Here is a 16,940-nt window from a genome sequence, read left to right as displayed (position 1 = left end):
CGGGCAGCGCAGTCTGTAAAGTTCTTTATTTAATAAAGTCCTTTAAAAGAATTCTTTGTATGGCTCAATCTCCTGGAGTTTGTTCATTGTTTTTTTTTAAAATACGATTTATTTATTTATACAGTGCAAGCCTGCACGACCTGGGCATTTACTGTTATCATTATTATTAGTGTTTTGTTTGCAGATGGGGACAGCTAGGTTTTGTCTGGTTTTGTTTAGACACTTTGCCTGTCATTGTGGGAAGCAAAAAACCAACAGCAAGCCTGTTTTGTGCCCTCTGTCAGCCTCCCTACTGTGTGTTTCAAGACCAGACCCTGCCTACAAACAAGCCCTTTTTGTGAAAGGCCCCCCAGCCCGCTACAATGTAAATATAAATATATATAGTAGCAGGATGAGCAGGCGGGTCATAGATGATTGCTGTGTGCTGCTTGGTTCCTCTCCTTTCTGGCCAATAGGACCACGGACAGCAGCATGAGGCTGGCAGCACTTCCAGGATCAGGACCGAGGACAGGGATGTGGAAATCCCCAGAGTGCCGCAGAGCTGAAACACCCCATGGCTGATGAATCAACACAGGTGCAGCCCATCAGACCTGGGCTATATAATCAGGAGACCTTTCCACTTCTTTGTCTCAGTAGTTGGTTGGTGAAAGGACAAGGAGGGTGTGGTGGAGAGCAAGAGTGAGGAGAGAACCCGAAACCTACTACATCAAACTATATCCAGATAACAACAGACCGGATCCTACAATTATTAGAAATTAGCTTAGCAGGAAACGACTTCAAATTTAACAGTGAATATTTTCTGCAAACCAAAGGCACAGCTATTATTATTATTATTAATAATAATAATATTTCTTGGCAGACGCCCTTATCCAGGGCGACTTACAACATAATTGCATAAGCTATGGGCAAGAGGTTCGCACCAGCCTATGCCAATATCTATATGGAGGATTGGGAGCAGACCATGATGAAAGAATGCACTCAATTACCTACTCTCTATTTTAGATTTCTCGATGATATATGGGGAATCTGACCCCATTCACTAGTAGAGTTTGACACATTCATACATAAACTTCATCACCATCACCCTCACATTAAAGTAGCCAGCACCATTCACAAGACCCAAATAAACTTTCTAGACACTTGCACCTACAAAGGCCTGCAATTGTCAAGCACTAACATTTTAGACACAAAAGGTTTTTTCAAAGAAACAGACGCCCTTGCACATCAGCACAGTTTTCACCCCAAGCACACCTTAAGAGGCCTTATCAAATCACAATTGTTCAGATTCCATTGCATTTGCACAGAACACACAGAAATTATAAAAGCCACCACCACACTATTTCAAGCACTTACCCAGAGAGGTCATAACAGAACCTTTGTTAGGAATATCAAAAAACATTCTTGCAACGCAAAACTAAAGATAATAAAATTATTATACCCTTTTTTACTACCTACTCACAATACACAGTTAAAATCAATAACTTTATTAAACTAAACTTTCAAAAACAACAACTAGCAAACACTACGGAAGAGTATTAGGGCCACGAAAAAAAAAAAAAAGTACACGTGTTTCGAGCATAAACTCGGAATTCCAAAGTTTAAAGTAGAAATTTCGAGAATAAAGTCGAAATAACATTTTCGACTTTAAAGTCAGAATTCCGAGTTTATTGTCGGAATTAAGTTTTGAGAATAAAGTCGCAATTCTGAGATAAAAGTCAAAATACATTGTGAGGGAACACATACCATGACATGAGAGCAAGCCACATGCACGCTAGTACGTACTAAAGGTATGTTATATCAAGTTAAACGTTACGTATATTAACAAGACCATGTCAAAACGTAGTAGGCTATATGGCTGGATCGATAATGTGCAGAGACTCCAGAAAGTAGTAGGCTATAAACAGAACTGAACACGTCCATGGACAGTGTCCACAGCTGTCCGTGTACGCAACAGCACAAGTCCATACAATTAACTCTCTCCTTATTTACCACATGTAGCCTACTCCACATTACAAACACCACCAAAATCAATAGTCAATGCATTTTTAACATTTCAGATTTGTCACAGTTATGTTATGCTATTTTGCAGTTATGAATACATCCGTTATTGAGTTCCTCCGAGAGCGGGGAGTGCCAGAGGAAGCTCTCCAGCTCCTCGAAGAGCAAAAGGTAACACTCCCCATATGAAGACAGTACTTCATTCATGCACAGTTCTGTATCCCATAGCCTACATAGGTGGCCCTCTGGGTAGCCCCATTTGTGCCCCCACTCATACGTCATATACACGGAACGTAATACATTACGCCACCGCCGCAGTAGTTACGTTACTTATATAATGGAGCTCCGGGCCATATATGGGCTACCTATGTATGGGATACAGAACTGTGCATGTGAATGAAGTAGCCTACTGTGAAAATATCATAACCAACCAAAGTTGTTGTGCCTGGTTAGGTTGCTAGGGGCAGGACAGCAGTGTTGAATTGTGTTAAAACAAATGTAATAAAATAATAACACATACATTACATATTCACAAATGTGACCACATGTTAGTGAGTGTCACAATGTCAGGCTGGTATAATTACAATAATAACAGAAGACAGTGTTTTATCGCTGATCACCTGATTTAATATTATATGAAAGTACTGAAGTTATCCCAAATATATTACATTACTGTTATTGATGTATGTAGTAAAAGCTATTGATATCAGATATTGTATATATACCGTACAGGGACACACTATTGATTATATATATAAAATCAATAGTGTGTCCCTGTACTCATCAAGCATTTTCTTTACAGATAGACCAAGATGTCATCCTCCATAAGGAGGATGGAGCTTTGGCAAACTGCATTCCATCTTATGGAGACAGACTTGCACTCTACAATTTTTGTAGAACACAGAAGCCTGTTCCAAAACGAAAAATGGGTCTTCTAGAAAAACTTAGGGAGAAAATGAAATTAAGAAAGGAATCTAATGAAAGTGATGAGGATCCACTAGAAAAGTCAATATGGATATTCATTCTGGATTTAATGAGATCTTAAATGAAGATAAATCCCTCTTTTTCCCAAATGGTGCATCAAGCAAAGGTTCTGAGTCAGACTTCAAGCAAAACTCTCTCTCTCAGGATATGTCAATTGGCACAATATATGTCAAATTACCAATGTTGCATTTTTACCTTGCAACTGAGCAAAAACTACAGTCCTCAGACTCAGAAGATGGTGGTGACCTTTTCTCTCTTCATCACCCAGTGGCAGGTCAGTCAGTTTCTGAAAATCTGTTTGTCACCATAGGTCTGTCAGACCGCACAGCAATCCAAGAGGGAAGATTGGAAGATGATGGAATTGTGCAAATGCAACTTTTAGAGGTAGTAACAGATCACCCACATAATGTATTGGATCCCAAAATTACATTTGGCCCAATCGAAGAACCTGTACGTCATGTAAATGTCCTCAGTGACATGATAGAAGCATTTTCAGACCCAGAAACAATCACCAGACCACTGTTGGTGATGTGCATTCTCCCAGATAATTCTGTTGAACCAGGAGCTGGTTCGGGGGTTCTCAGAGATACCTACAGTGCTTTCTGGCAGGAGTTCTATGAACTCTGCACCCTAGGAACAACACTCACTGTGCCATTGGTCAGATTTTCTTGAGAGGGTATCAAGATGTCCACTACCTTCCCATCAAGCTTGCACCACCTTTTGTTGAGGAGATGCTATATGGAGTAGTGTACAGCAAACTTAATAGATAGCTTTCTTCATTTTGTAAGAACAAGAGATCCTGAAGCAAGCCTTACAAGACTTCACTTCTGTTGACTACGAGGACCTCATAGAGGTGCTTGACAACTATGAATGCAGAAAAAGAGTCACTGCTGATACACTTTCAGCAATTTTGATGGAACTTGCTCACAAAGAGCTTGTTCAAAAACCAATGTTTGTCATTGACTGTTGGAGGGACATCATAAAACCATGCATTGCAGTGGACTATGAAGAACTGAAAAGGCTCTATGATGACCTCCATCCAACATCAAAGAAGGTGTTGAGGCTGTTGGCGTTCCCAGCTGAGATGACAGGAAAACAAAAAGAAGTGGAGAATCACCTGAAAAAGTATATCCGGGAACTAGATGATGAAAAACTCCAGGCTCCAATCGTATTGTCTCACGCAGCATCAGCATCGAATTTGAGATGATGTCTGATTTCAGTCGATGGCCAGTTGGACGCACATGTGGCATGATACTGCAGCTGTGTGACCACTATGACAATTATCCACAGTTTCGTGCAGAGTTCAATATTGTTCTGGAGAGCAATATTTGGGTGATGGACATAGTCTAGTTTATGTAGCAATGTGAGGTTTTGAAAAATTGCAGGCTTTTACATTAGAGAGGAACACGAGCAGTCATCCCCTCCATCTACAGCCCTCTTAGACATGACGGTATCTTTTAGCTGGTCATTTTTCCATTATGTGCGTTATTTCAGACTACATCGACGCTACAGCTTATCCTATCCTTAGAACTTCTCCTGAACTATACCTATCTCTGGCCTAACAAAAACCAGAGGAAAAATACACCTCACCTCATCTGCTGTCCAAAAGAAACATTAGGAAGACAATGAAAACAATCAACTGTGTTGTCAGATACACAAACACAAAAATACACTGTAGTGCTTTTATGGTGTTAATTATGCAATATTCCTTCACATTTTATTTACATTTTGTAAATTTTACATTTACATTGTTGAACATTTCCAGTGTTTTATTACTACCTCTTGTGTTTTAAGGCTATACACTGCACATTTCAGATTAAAATGTTTATACTCCCCATGCACTTTTAGCTTATAGCTTTACCATGTTGTGCTATTCATCTCCAAATCATTTTGAAGGGAGTTTTACTTTTTTTTTTTCATTGCTGATGCTCTTAACACGTACATTTACTTTAACATGTCTGTTGGACATACAGGGTAATTAAGCAATACTTTGTTACTAAAACAACTTGTTTTTTGTATTTGAAATGTCCTTTCAAGTCTGGATGAGCCACAATGGTTTATTAAAAGAGGTTAATTAAACTAACAAACTTCAATTTCTTATAGTGTGCCCATAGAACTTAATTTAACCAATTAACACACACACACATTAACATAGCTAGGAATACATATACTCACATACACTTTAAATGTGTCCTCATGTCTAAAATCCATGAATGTTGTTGCGTATGTTTGCAAAGTTATTTTACTATTCAGTGTGCTTGCATGTTGCATTATTTGTTTGTAAGGATCAACTATTCAACTATTCACATACCATATGCGATTAACTCTATCCTCATTTTTTTCATAACTTAATACAGAAAGCAAATATGCAAAAAAACTGTAGTGCTGCTGTTCACAAGTGTACAAAGCCTGTTCAAACTACCAAAACTAAATATGTACACCTGGTAGAAGCTGAGTAATATTACAGTAACTCTAATATCCTAGATACTATTTATTATTTCCATTCTCTGCAAGGTGTACAATTCTGCTGCGGAAAATGCATCTTTAGGAGCATCCCATCCTTTTTCCTGCATTAGAAGACAGCATAACTCAAAAACAGTTTCATCACAGGGGTACTGACTTTTAGCTACACATTCCTCCTTACACACAGCCACTTCCTCTATGTCAACTGGCTTGAGTGTGTCTTCCGCACCATACATTTCTGGGAGTGTATACATCAAAACAGGACGGCCTGTAATCACACCATGACCCATTGGTCGGATTTTGTGAGAATTCCATGTTCTCACCACTTCATCAACTTCATCCTGCACAATAAACAAAGAAATGAGTAACCAAGGTTAGAACTGTGTCTCTCTGCTGTTATTCTCTATGGGACAATGGTCCTCTCTCTCTCTCTCATATATACACTCACCTAAAGGATTATTAGGAACACCATACTAATACTGTGTTTGACCCCCTTTCACCTTCAGAACTGCCTTAATTCTACATGGCATTGATTCAACAAGGTGCTGAAAGCATTCTTTAGAAATGTTGGCCCATATTGATAGGATAGCATCTTGCAGTTGATGGAGATTTGTGGGATGCACATCCAGGGCACGAAGCTCCCGTTCCACCACATCCCAAAGATGCTCTATTGGGTTGAGATCTGGTGACTGTGGGGGCCAGTTTAGTACAGTGAACTCATTGTCATGTTCAAGAAACCAATTTGAAATGATTCGACCTTTGTGACATGGTGCATTATCCTGCTGGAAGTAGCCATCAGAGGATGGGTACATGGTGGTCATAAAGGGATGGACATGGTCAGAAACAATGCTCAGGTAGGCCGTGGCATTTAAACGATGCCCAATTGGCACTAAGGGGCCTAAAGTGTGCCAAGAAAACATCCCCCACACCATTACACCACCACCACCAGCCTGCACAGTGGTAACAAGGCATGATGGATCCATGTTCTCATTCTGTTTACGCCAAATTCTGACTCTACCATCTGAATGTCTCAACAGAAATCGAGACTCATCAGACCAGGCAACATTTTTCCAGTCTTCAACTGTCCAATTTTGGTGAGCTTGTGCAAATTGTAGCCTCTTTTTCCTATTTGTAGTGGAGATGAGTGGTACCCGGTGGGGTCTTCTGCTGTTGTAGCCCATCCGCCTCAAGTTTGTACGTGTTGTGGCTTCACAAATGCTTTGCTGCATACCTCGGTTGTAACGAGTGCTTATTTCAGTCAAAGTTGCTCTTCTATCAGCTTGAATCAGTCGGCCCATTCTCCTCTGACCTCTAGCGTCAACAAGGCATTTTCGCCCACAGGACTGCCGCATACTGGATGTTTTTCCCTTTTCACACCATTCTTTGTAAACCCTAGAAATGGTTGTGCGTGAAAATCCCAGTAACTGAGCAGATTGTGAAATACTCAGACCGGCCCGTCTGGCACCAACACCCATGCCACACTCAAAATTGCTTAAATCACCTTTCTTTCCCATTCAGACATTCAGTTTGGAGTTCAGGAGATTGTCTTGACCAGGACCACACCCCTAAATGCATTGAAGCAACTGCTATGTGATTGGTTGGTTAGATAATTGCATTAATGACAAATTGAACAGGTGTTCCTAATAATCCTTTAGGTGAGTGTATATATATTTGGAGAGAGATAGAGAGCGCTATTCTCATAAGTAACCTATTACCCACGTAAGCACATATGCGTACTATTACGCACATAGGCACATATACAGCACGGACGAAAACAATTAGGGTGTGCATTGCTCACCGACACATGAGGATGATGATTTGTATATTATGAAAGCTAAAATGAAAGGTATGTTTACCTGAATAAGGTTGAGGAAACAGAACTGGATAAGACTTTTATCCAAGAAATCACCCGAGAAGTATCCGTCATGGTGGAGTCTTTGGAAAAGATTAATCCAAAACTGTGCACTTTGCTTCCTTAAGATGCCCCACCACGACTCAATCCTTTGATTTGCTGTGCTGCGTCCATACATGAAACTCGCCTGAGACGTCGCATCCGCCTTAGCTCCACGCCCTGAGGATCGATCAACTTGATAAGTTGTCTTATTGTGTCTTGAGATACAACATATCCTCTCTGTATCGCCCGCAGGTGTAGCCATCGATATCCTTGCATCTGGCCATCGTTCGCTAGTTCACCTTGCACGAATGAAGCCACCTCGTCCACATTTGATGCATTCTTCCTTCTAAACAAATTCAACTTTTGGCACAATCTTGTCAAAGTCCTAATGCTTATGATTACATGATGCCTATGTGCTAAAAGAGAGAGAATTTCCTTATTGTTAAATCCCATATTAAAGTAGGTTTTCACTACATCCTCTGTAGACGGCATTATGACAAGACTCAGATGCCATATGACGTTTTAGACCTTATTAAAGTGCTGACTTTATTCTCTAAATTTCTATTTTAATCTTGGAATTCCGACTTTATTCTCAAAACTTAATTCCGACAATAAACTCGGAATTCTGACTTTAAAGTAAAAATGCTGACTTTATTGTTGAAATGTTATTTCGACTTTATCCTCGAAATTTCTACTTTAAACTTGGAATTCCGAGTTTATGCTCGAAACACAGGGGTACTTTTTTTTTTTCCGTGGCCCTAATACTCTTCCGTACTACCCAGATACTTCCAAACCACAAAATAATACCTGCATATCGTAAAAACAAAAGTCTAGTTTCGTTCATAATAAATGTCAAAACACAAACCAAAAACCCAAGCCCAAACCTATCTACTTCCGTCAGCTGGCCTACATTACAAATACAATATATAAAAATACACACAACATTCCGCCAGGCATCTCACACACAACCAAAAATGTCATATCTTATTCAATGCAAAACTTGTAACTTAAGGTGTATAGGAGAAACAAAAAAAACAGATCACTACCAGAATTAGCCAACACATTTACAATAATAACAAACAAAAGGATACACACATATGCATAGTTCAACATTTCATACAACACCATATACAACAAATGACAGTCACAGGATTAGAAACCGATCATAACTTGAACACAACACAACAACAAACGAGAGAAAGACATTGGATTCATAAATTAAACACAATCTATCCCCAGGGACTTAATGAAAGATTCTAAAACAAACCTTCTTTATTATTCATTCATCCTTAAGCATATTCAGAATTGACCAAATCCTAACCCAAACCCCAAGCAATCACCTTAACCTTAACCCCAATTTACCCCATGTTAAACAGATCCCTCTATCTCAACCCTAACCCTAAATTCGGATGCACTAACCCTTATCCCAAACCCTGGCCCCAAAACCCTTATATTAAACCATAATTTCACAATATACCCACAAGCCCCAACCTAGGCCACAGACCCCAACAATCCTAAAATTAAACCCCTAAATCTAATGGCCCCAATACTTCTATACCTAACCCTAATTTCATCATAACAACCCAGATCTCCTAAACCTATGCCTCAGACTTTAAGACCCTATAACTGAAACCCTGAATCTAATGGATGGCCTTACCCCAATCCTAACCCTAACCCAAAATATAAATGCCACCCCTATTCCTATCGTTGACCTAGGGACTTGAACCCTAAGATTTAAAAACCACCAGGAACAAACCATCTGTTTTTGGAGGGGTCTCATGTGATGAAATTCAGATGTAACATTTAGTCCCGATATGTAAAATTAGGAATGGGATTAATTCATATGCAGCTCCTTACCTTTTTATTCTTAGAAACTGGTTATATAAGATATTTTATACACATGGTTATTAAGTGACCTGAAGGAGGGTGTAAAAAACACTTGAAATACTAGAGAATGTAAATTTAATTATTTAGGCACGTATATCAGGCTTTTAGGCTGTGTGTCTTGACCACACTGCACCAAGCTACCTTCAGTCACTTGTCTCTCCATACATCCCCTCCAGACCACTGCGCTCCTCCAGTGCCAGAAGGCTAACTCCTCTCCACTCTCCTTCCTCCAGAGCCCGCTCCTTCTCATCCCTGGCCCCTAAGTGGTGGAACGACCTGCCCACCGAAGTCAAAACAGCAGAGTCTTTGACCTCATTCTGGCGCTTACTCAAGACGCATCTCTTCCGACAGCACTTGTAATATTAGTCCTCTATCCCTGCTAGATAGCACTTCAGCTTATTATGCTCCTCGCATTCTTGATTGTTTTCCTCCTTGCTCCCTTTCCCGTAGCCCTCGTGTGTAACCCTACATCTTGACAGCACTTAGCTTTCACCGTCCAGGATGTAGGAAGTCTCTTACTGTACTTGTGTAAATTGTAAATTGGAATTTGTAAAATGTATTATTTTGAATTGCTATGTTTTAGCTAAGTTGAATTTGTAATGATTGATGCCTTGTACTTCTCTGTATTTTTGCACTTATGTTGTAAGTCGCCCTGGATAAGGGCGTCTGCCAAGAAATAAAAATAATAATAATAATAATAATAATAAAAATCATCCCCTACTGTTTTAGCAGGATGAGAACAAAATATGATTGAAAGCCTCTCATTTGAACATCAGAAGAGAGACAAGGACTTTGTCTTTACTGCTCAATACTCTTTCAGGTGCAAATTCTGTTAGACGTTAGACAGGAAAGGCAGCTTCCAGCTCTGACTTGATCGTACACCGAAGCCCCAGGGTACAGAGGCCACCCCAGAAATACCTCCGCAATGATGCAGCCCAGCAACCTATCGATGGCTTGATTGTAGGGCAGGCCAAGGATGATCTCTGGAGCCCTGCAGAGACAGGACATAAAGAAGCAGTGGGTCAGTGTGGATGAGGCAAGAAAGACGTGATTTCAGACAGGTTTTATTTCTGAGAATGCACAGTTTGCGCATTTTCATTAGTCGTCAATGTGCCTCTTTTAACTACGTTTAGTGAAACTATGGGAAACATACTTTCTGTTTGGAAAGATTAAAAATTTTGATTTGTCATCCACATTCTTTTTTCTTCCCCTGGTCTCCTATAATTAAGTTCACTCCCATATTTTACAGACACTGGCCATATTGTGCTTAACAACTATACATCTTCATGTGTTCCGTGCAAAGCACATTAAGTAAACACAACAGACTGAACACACAGGAGTATTTAGAAAACGCAATGCCGCGTGGCCTTACCTGAAATATCTGGTCTGCTTGCAGGCAGAGCGCACTGCCTCCGAGACATGGGTGGCCAGACCAAAGTCGATCACCTTGACTCTGAGGGGCTGCCTGGCCACGTCCACCAGCATAATGTTGTCAGGCTTGAGGTCAGTGTGGATGATCCCCAGAGTCTCCAGCTTCCTCAGGGCAGTGGTGACCTGCTGCAGGATGGGCCTGATGTACTTGAGGGGCAGGGGCCGGAAGCGGAGGACGTTGTACAGATTCTGATCTAACCATCTCAAACACCAGGCACAAGTGGCCCTTGTACCGGAAACACTCATTACCCCGGACAAGGTTGTATTGATCAACTCCTCAGTGGTAAATTACATTAAAGTAAAATAAAATTAACCATTTTATTCCCTTCCCCATTTTTACCACATATTAGCACATATTAGCATAAAATTGTCAATGAATCTGTTAACAGTTCAATTAAGTATCCATTTAAAAACAACGTGAAATGACAGATTCAAACAAACCAATCTTTTAGCATTTGTACTAAATGTTGTGAATCTGAAATTGAGCCTGAGTGTGCATGTCTTTTCAGAGGACAGGAGCGATTTTCTTTTCTTTGGATTGGGTTGTAATGTTCTCTAGGCTTTTCTTACTGGAGCTCATGACCAACGCATGTTATATTAAAGGCGATAGTGTTGTGTGTCAGCTGAAAGCCTTTATTGCCCAAACTAACAGAAAACAATTAGACAAAATAAATTCACATTGGAAAATATCTATTATCCTGTACTCAAATGAAAGGCTCAGTGAGCGTGCTGTTGGCCTTCAGAACGTCAGCTAAAATTCAGCCAAAATGAAACTATCCTAAAGAGAGATTTAGGATATAGTGAATCCTGCAAATTTTGTGATGGGAATAGTTTAGATAAATTCAGGTAAGTATAAAAACAAGCAAGCAGAATATACCCGTGAGAGAGAGACATTTGAAGACTCCATACACAGGGCCATAGCCAGGGTCAAATTCTAACTGAAACCATGTGGGCAGGTCCAGGAACCAACCCCCCCCATTATTGATAAAACAATGTAGAAATTAGGAATTGCATATGATGTGAGCAGAGACAATCATTGTTATTCTCTTGAATATTCCTTTTTTGTTGGACACATTTGTAGGCATACATCACCATCCACTGAATGAGAATATAACACACAAAAACATCCAATAGATTTATTAGGTACATTATTTCCAACAGCAAAGGGAGCCCTATATTTCTAGGGTGTAGTGTCACAGTGTCACGGGTGGTAGTGGCACTACAGATAAAACCAACCGACCACGCCACCCCCCCCCCCATCAAGTTTACCTGAGGCGGGGGACCTCGACCACCCAATATTGCCCGCACAGGCAGACACGTAATTATACACACAGCACCGGAGGATAGCAGATACAATGTACACTTTATTTGTACAATAATAAGTTGAAGGTACAAACTCAACCAGGGATAAAAACCTATAGAGGGCAGGCACAGCCCAGCAGGCAAAATACATTAGAAACAATGTTGTTTCAACGTCATATTTCAACGTTGAATATACATTGAAAATTGATTGTATTTGCAAATGGAATCGATGATGATGATTCAACGACGGATCAACTTGGAATAATCTATGTAGATTCAAGGTTGGATAGGCAATGTTGAAATTTCATTGAAAATTGGTTGTATTTGCAAATGGAATCGACGTTGAATCATCAACGTTGATTCACCATTGAAAATTCAACGTCGATTCCATTTGCAAATCCAATCAATTTTCAATGTTTATTCAAGGTTGAAATATGACGTGTTGTTTCTAATGTAATCTAATGTATACAACATTGAAATTTAGTTGCAAATTGGTTGCATTTGCAAACGGAATCAATGTCGAATTGTCAACATTCCTTCAACATCAATTTAATCAGCAAATACAAACAACCACAGAAAGAGAGAGAGTGAGAGATAACGGATAACATGATTAATCTGGGGGGAGAAGAATAGAAAACAACTTCTTGGTGTTAAATATACAAAAACGGCAGAGGAAAAAAACACAGGATGAACGTAGAATGAAAACTCCAAACATTGTTTGTTTGGCTGAAATTACTTTATTGTCATGTGTTAGAAGAAAGACAGTTCCCTGCACATATTGTGTAGAAAATAACACAAAACGTGTTATATGCCCCGTTTCCACTGGCGGACACGTCCTTGTTCTCCGGGTTCCTTGTTCTGTCTCTCGCTCGCTCAGTCCTGTGTCTCTCTTGACCTCCTTGATCTCGACCATAGCCTGTGACTGTCCCGTGGATGCATATGTAGAGGACTTTTGCGTGCTGGCAGCCGAGGTGGACTTTAACGAGGTTTGCCTAAAGGACCTTTTTCGTCGGGGGCTGAGCGAGCCCATAGCCTTCTTGCTGCCAGCAGGTATATGTGACTTGACCCTGGTCACGTACATTGACGTGGCGCTGTGGTTGTGTAGCTCGGCCTTTACTGTTGGAGTTGTAGAGGAAACCCTGTCCGTCCAGCCAGAGGTCCCGAAGAAAAGAAAAGAAAAAGGTACCTGCCCCAGTCCCGGCCGCGCCCGCCGCGGACCCAGAGGTCCCGACCCCAGCTGCGCCTGCCGCCGACCCAGAGGTTCAGTGACTCAAGATTCAGTGGATCAGGGTTCAGGGGTCTGCGTGCAGAGAAAGATCCTGGCTTGGTTTGACAAGTGTGACTCCGCTGGGCTCTCGGAGCCTGCAACCCCGCAACCCATCTGACTGATTGTTCATCCATAGATGCATTTGAGTGCTCAGAGGTCAGCGCCCTGTGCTCCATGGGGAGTGAGGACACAGAAATCGTCGGCAGTGCCCACCTCTCATCTGACAGCGCCGAGCAGGAGAGCCATCTGATGCAGGGCTGGAGAGAGGGCTACAGTACACTGCTCTCAATGCACCACAGGAGAGGCCAGCAGCACAGGGGTCCCCAGGGGTCCAGGGCTCCCAGCAGCTCCCAGGCTGCAGTCCACATGGCACAGGGTAGGACTGGCAGGAAGTGCAGGGCAGAAGAGCAGGGGTACCTATGCTCTGACTACGCCCAGCAGCAGAGCCCACATTGTGGCCCTGCAGAGCTCCCGGCCGCCAGCCAAGATGAGAGCGGGCTCAGCAAGGCCGGCTCCTCGGTCAGCAGTGTGGGGCTGGTTATCAATAATAGTGCTTACATGGACCTCAATCAGAGAGAGGGTGGGCAATGTGCCGCGGTACAAGTGTGCTGGCTGTCTGCGGTACTACTACAGTATAGCCTAACTGCAGGTCCATATAAACCTGGGTTGGATAGATGGCTACAGTTGCAGGGTTTTCTATCGCACACTGCTTTCAGTCCACCAGAGCAGAGGCCAACAGCACACAGGGCACTTCCAGCTTTTCAGAAGCCGGCTTCAAGCCTTTTTCAGGCGCTTTCGAGGTGCTTTGACAAGGCTTTTGCTGCGCTTTTAAGGTTCATTGTCAAGGCTTTATAATTACCTTGTAGCTTTAGGTCAATTAAACCGTCTTTTTTTATTTAACCTCAATCAAAATACAGCAGCCATACCATTCAGCACCAATAAATAACCCAAATAAATACAGCTACAATGAAGAAAAGAAACAATTTTAAAAACACTGGCAGCAGCCACTGGAATATGCTTTTTTATTTTTTATTGTTTCCCCTTTGACATCTTCCTTGACTGACAGCTAACAGTGTCATGATTCCCAAGCACTTACACTCTATCCCCGCTAGAGGCTGCCATTACCCTGCCTTTTCTATCACTTCTCCCTGCTCTCATCTTTCTATTATCCTATCAACACCCTTGTGCACTCTTGTTATCACCCTCTGCTCCCATTCACCCTGCACCTCCCAACCTTGTTTACTGTGCCCGTTATAATCCCCTCACTTCCCTCAGTCTGGGTGAAGTTTTGAGGGTCCCGAGCATTCTCCCCGAGCACGACACTGTCTCTCACTTGCTTGCTCTGTTTACCTAATCCTGACCCTCGTCTGTGACCACGACTATGTCTGTGCCTAGCCCTTGATTGCCCTGATCTACCACCTGCAGTTGGGTCCCCTGTTCCTGTGCCCCACGGTTCGTGACACCGTGACAATATTTCACAGAAACAGAACTGACCCTTAATTTAATACCAATTATTTTCAAAATCTCAGAAAATTCACAAATAAGCTATGCAGCATGTATAAACAACAGTTTAATTATTAATTTCAAAGGCCAACCTTCATCCCTAAGTGCTAAACCTATACCTTCATAGACACATGACTTTCTGATCATCAGGGAGAGATTATAAAACTTTAATGAGCTATCTGAAATAAACCAAGCAACGGAGATTTATGTATTATGATTTTTGTTAAAATAGCATATTTAGATTAATATGCATTGTCTTTTAAACCTCAATATCTGTTTACAGTACTTTGAAACTTAATGGTCTAATTGCTCAATCTTTCTGAAATAAACTTGCTTTTTGGTACCTTTATGTTTGAAGATATGCCAAGATAAATGTCCAACAACCCCCTTGTAATAGCAATCCCAAATGAGCTCAGGTGTAACCAATCACCTTCAATCACACACCAAGTTAAGTGGCCTCCACCTGTGTTAAACTGTAGTGATTCACACAATTTCAGGATAAACTCAGCAGTTCCTGTAGGTTCTCTCTGCTGGGTAGTGCAAAGCAAAGACTCAACCATGCGAACCAAGGAACTTTCAAAAGAACTCCAAGACAAACTTGTGAAAAGGCACAGATTAGGCCTTGATCAGAGAGGATAACAAGAGGCCAATGGCAACTCTGCAAGAGCTACAGGCTTTATGGCTAAGACTGGTCAAAGTGTGGATGTGACAACAATATCCCGAGAGCTGCACAAATCTATCCTGTTTGGTACCACTTTGAATCCTGTTTCAAGTATGCAAAAAAACAAGGAGAATATCAGGAGATTCTGAAAACATGTGGCAAAACGTATTTTGGTCTGATGAAGCTATAACAACACAATTCCTGTGAAGCACGGTGGTGCAGCATCATGTTATGGGGATGTTTCTCATGGGACTGGGGCATTTGTCAGAATTGAAGGGAACTCCCTCAGCCGTGCTCGGGCGGCCTCCCTCTCCTCAGTCATCATCCTCCTTGACCTCTCTGCAGCATTTGATACTGTTGATCACTCCATCCTCCTCTCCTGCCTCGCTGACCTTGGGGTCTCTGGGACTGCTCTCACCTGGTTCTCTTCCAACCTCAATGACCGGTCCTACCAAGTGACATGGCGAGGCTCCTCATCCACCCCCCATCCTCTCCTCACAGGCGTTCCCCAAGGCTCCGTCCTGGGCCCGCTCCTGTTCTCTCTCTACACTCGCTCCCTGGGTCCCCTCATCGCTTCCCATGGTTTCTCCTCCCACTTCTACACTGATGATGCCCAGATCTTCCTGTCTTTTCCCTCTTCTGACCCTCTCATCCCCTCTCGCATCCCTTCCTGCTTGTCTGCTATTTCCGCCTGGATGCACTCAAGCTCAATCTCACCAAATTGGATCTCCCATTTTTCCCCCACTCTTCCTCACCTTCTGCTGACTTCCCCATCTCAATCCCCTTGGAATCCACCACACTCTCTCCTTCTTCTTCCGCTAAAAATCTAGGAGGCACCCTCGATCCTACACCCAGCACATCACCACGCTGACACACACCTGTAGATTCTTCCTGAGCAACATAGGCTGGATCCGTCCCTTCCTCTCCGACTACTCGACCCAGCTACTCGTCCAGTCACTGGTCCTCTCCCGCCTGGACTACTGCAACCCCCTCCTGGCTGGCCTGCCTGCAACTACTACCCGCCCACTCCAGCTCATCCAGAAATCTGCGGCTCATCTGGTATTCTCTCTGCCACGGTTTGCACACGCTACTCCACTGCTCCGCTCCCTCCACTGGCTCCCGATACCGGCACGCATTCAGTTCAAGACATTGACACTCACCTACCGCTGTCTCGACCACACTGCACCAAGCTACCTTCAGTCACTCGTCTCTCCATACATCCCCTCCAGACCACTGCGTTCATCCAGTGCCAGAAGACTAACTCTACCTCCTCTCCACTCCACTCTCCTTCCTCCAGAGCCCGCTCCTTCTCATCCCTGGTCCCTAAATGGTGGAACAACCTGCCCACCGAAGTCAAAACAGCAGAGTCCTTGACCTCATTCTGGCGCTTACTCAAGACACATCTTTTCCGACAGTACTTGTAATATTAGTCCTCTATCCCTGCTAGATAGCACTTCACAGTTTTTATTATGCTTCTTGCGTTCTTGATTGTTTTCCTCCTTGCTCCCTTTCCCGTAGCCCTTGACTGTGACCCTACATCTTGACAGCAC

The 16,940-nt window shown here is 42.4% G+C and overlaps 1 pseudogene; it reads right to left on the bottom strand.

The window, feature by feature from the left end:
- Positions 1-404: 404 nt before the first annotated feature.
- LOC136717377 (homeodomain-interacting protein kinase 2-like) lies at positions 405-11,237 on the bottom strand (annotated as a pseudogene).
- Positions 11,238-16,940: the final 5,703 nt, after the last annotated feature.

Source organism: Amia ocellicauda, chromosome 21 (assembly GCF_036373705.1).
Source record: "Amia ocellicauda isolate fAmiCal2 chromosome 21, fAmiCal2.hap1, whole genome shotgun sequence".
Lineage (NCBI taxonomy): Eukaryota > Metazoa > Chordata > Actinopteri > Amiiformes > Amiidae > Amia > Amia ocellicauda.
The sequence above is the reverse complement of the archived record's forward strand: the minus strand, read 5'-3'. Positions and strand labels throughout refer to the sequence as shown.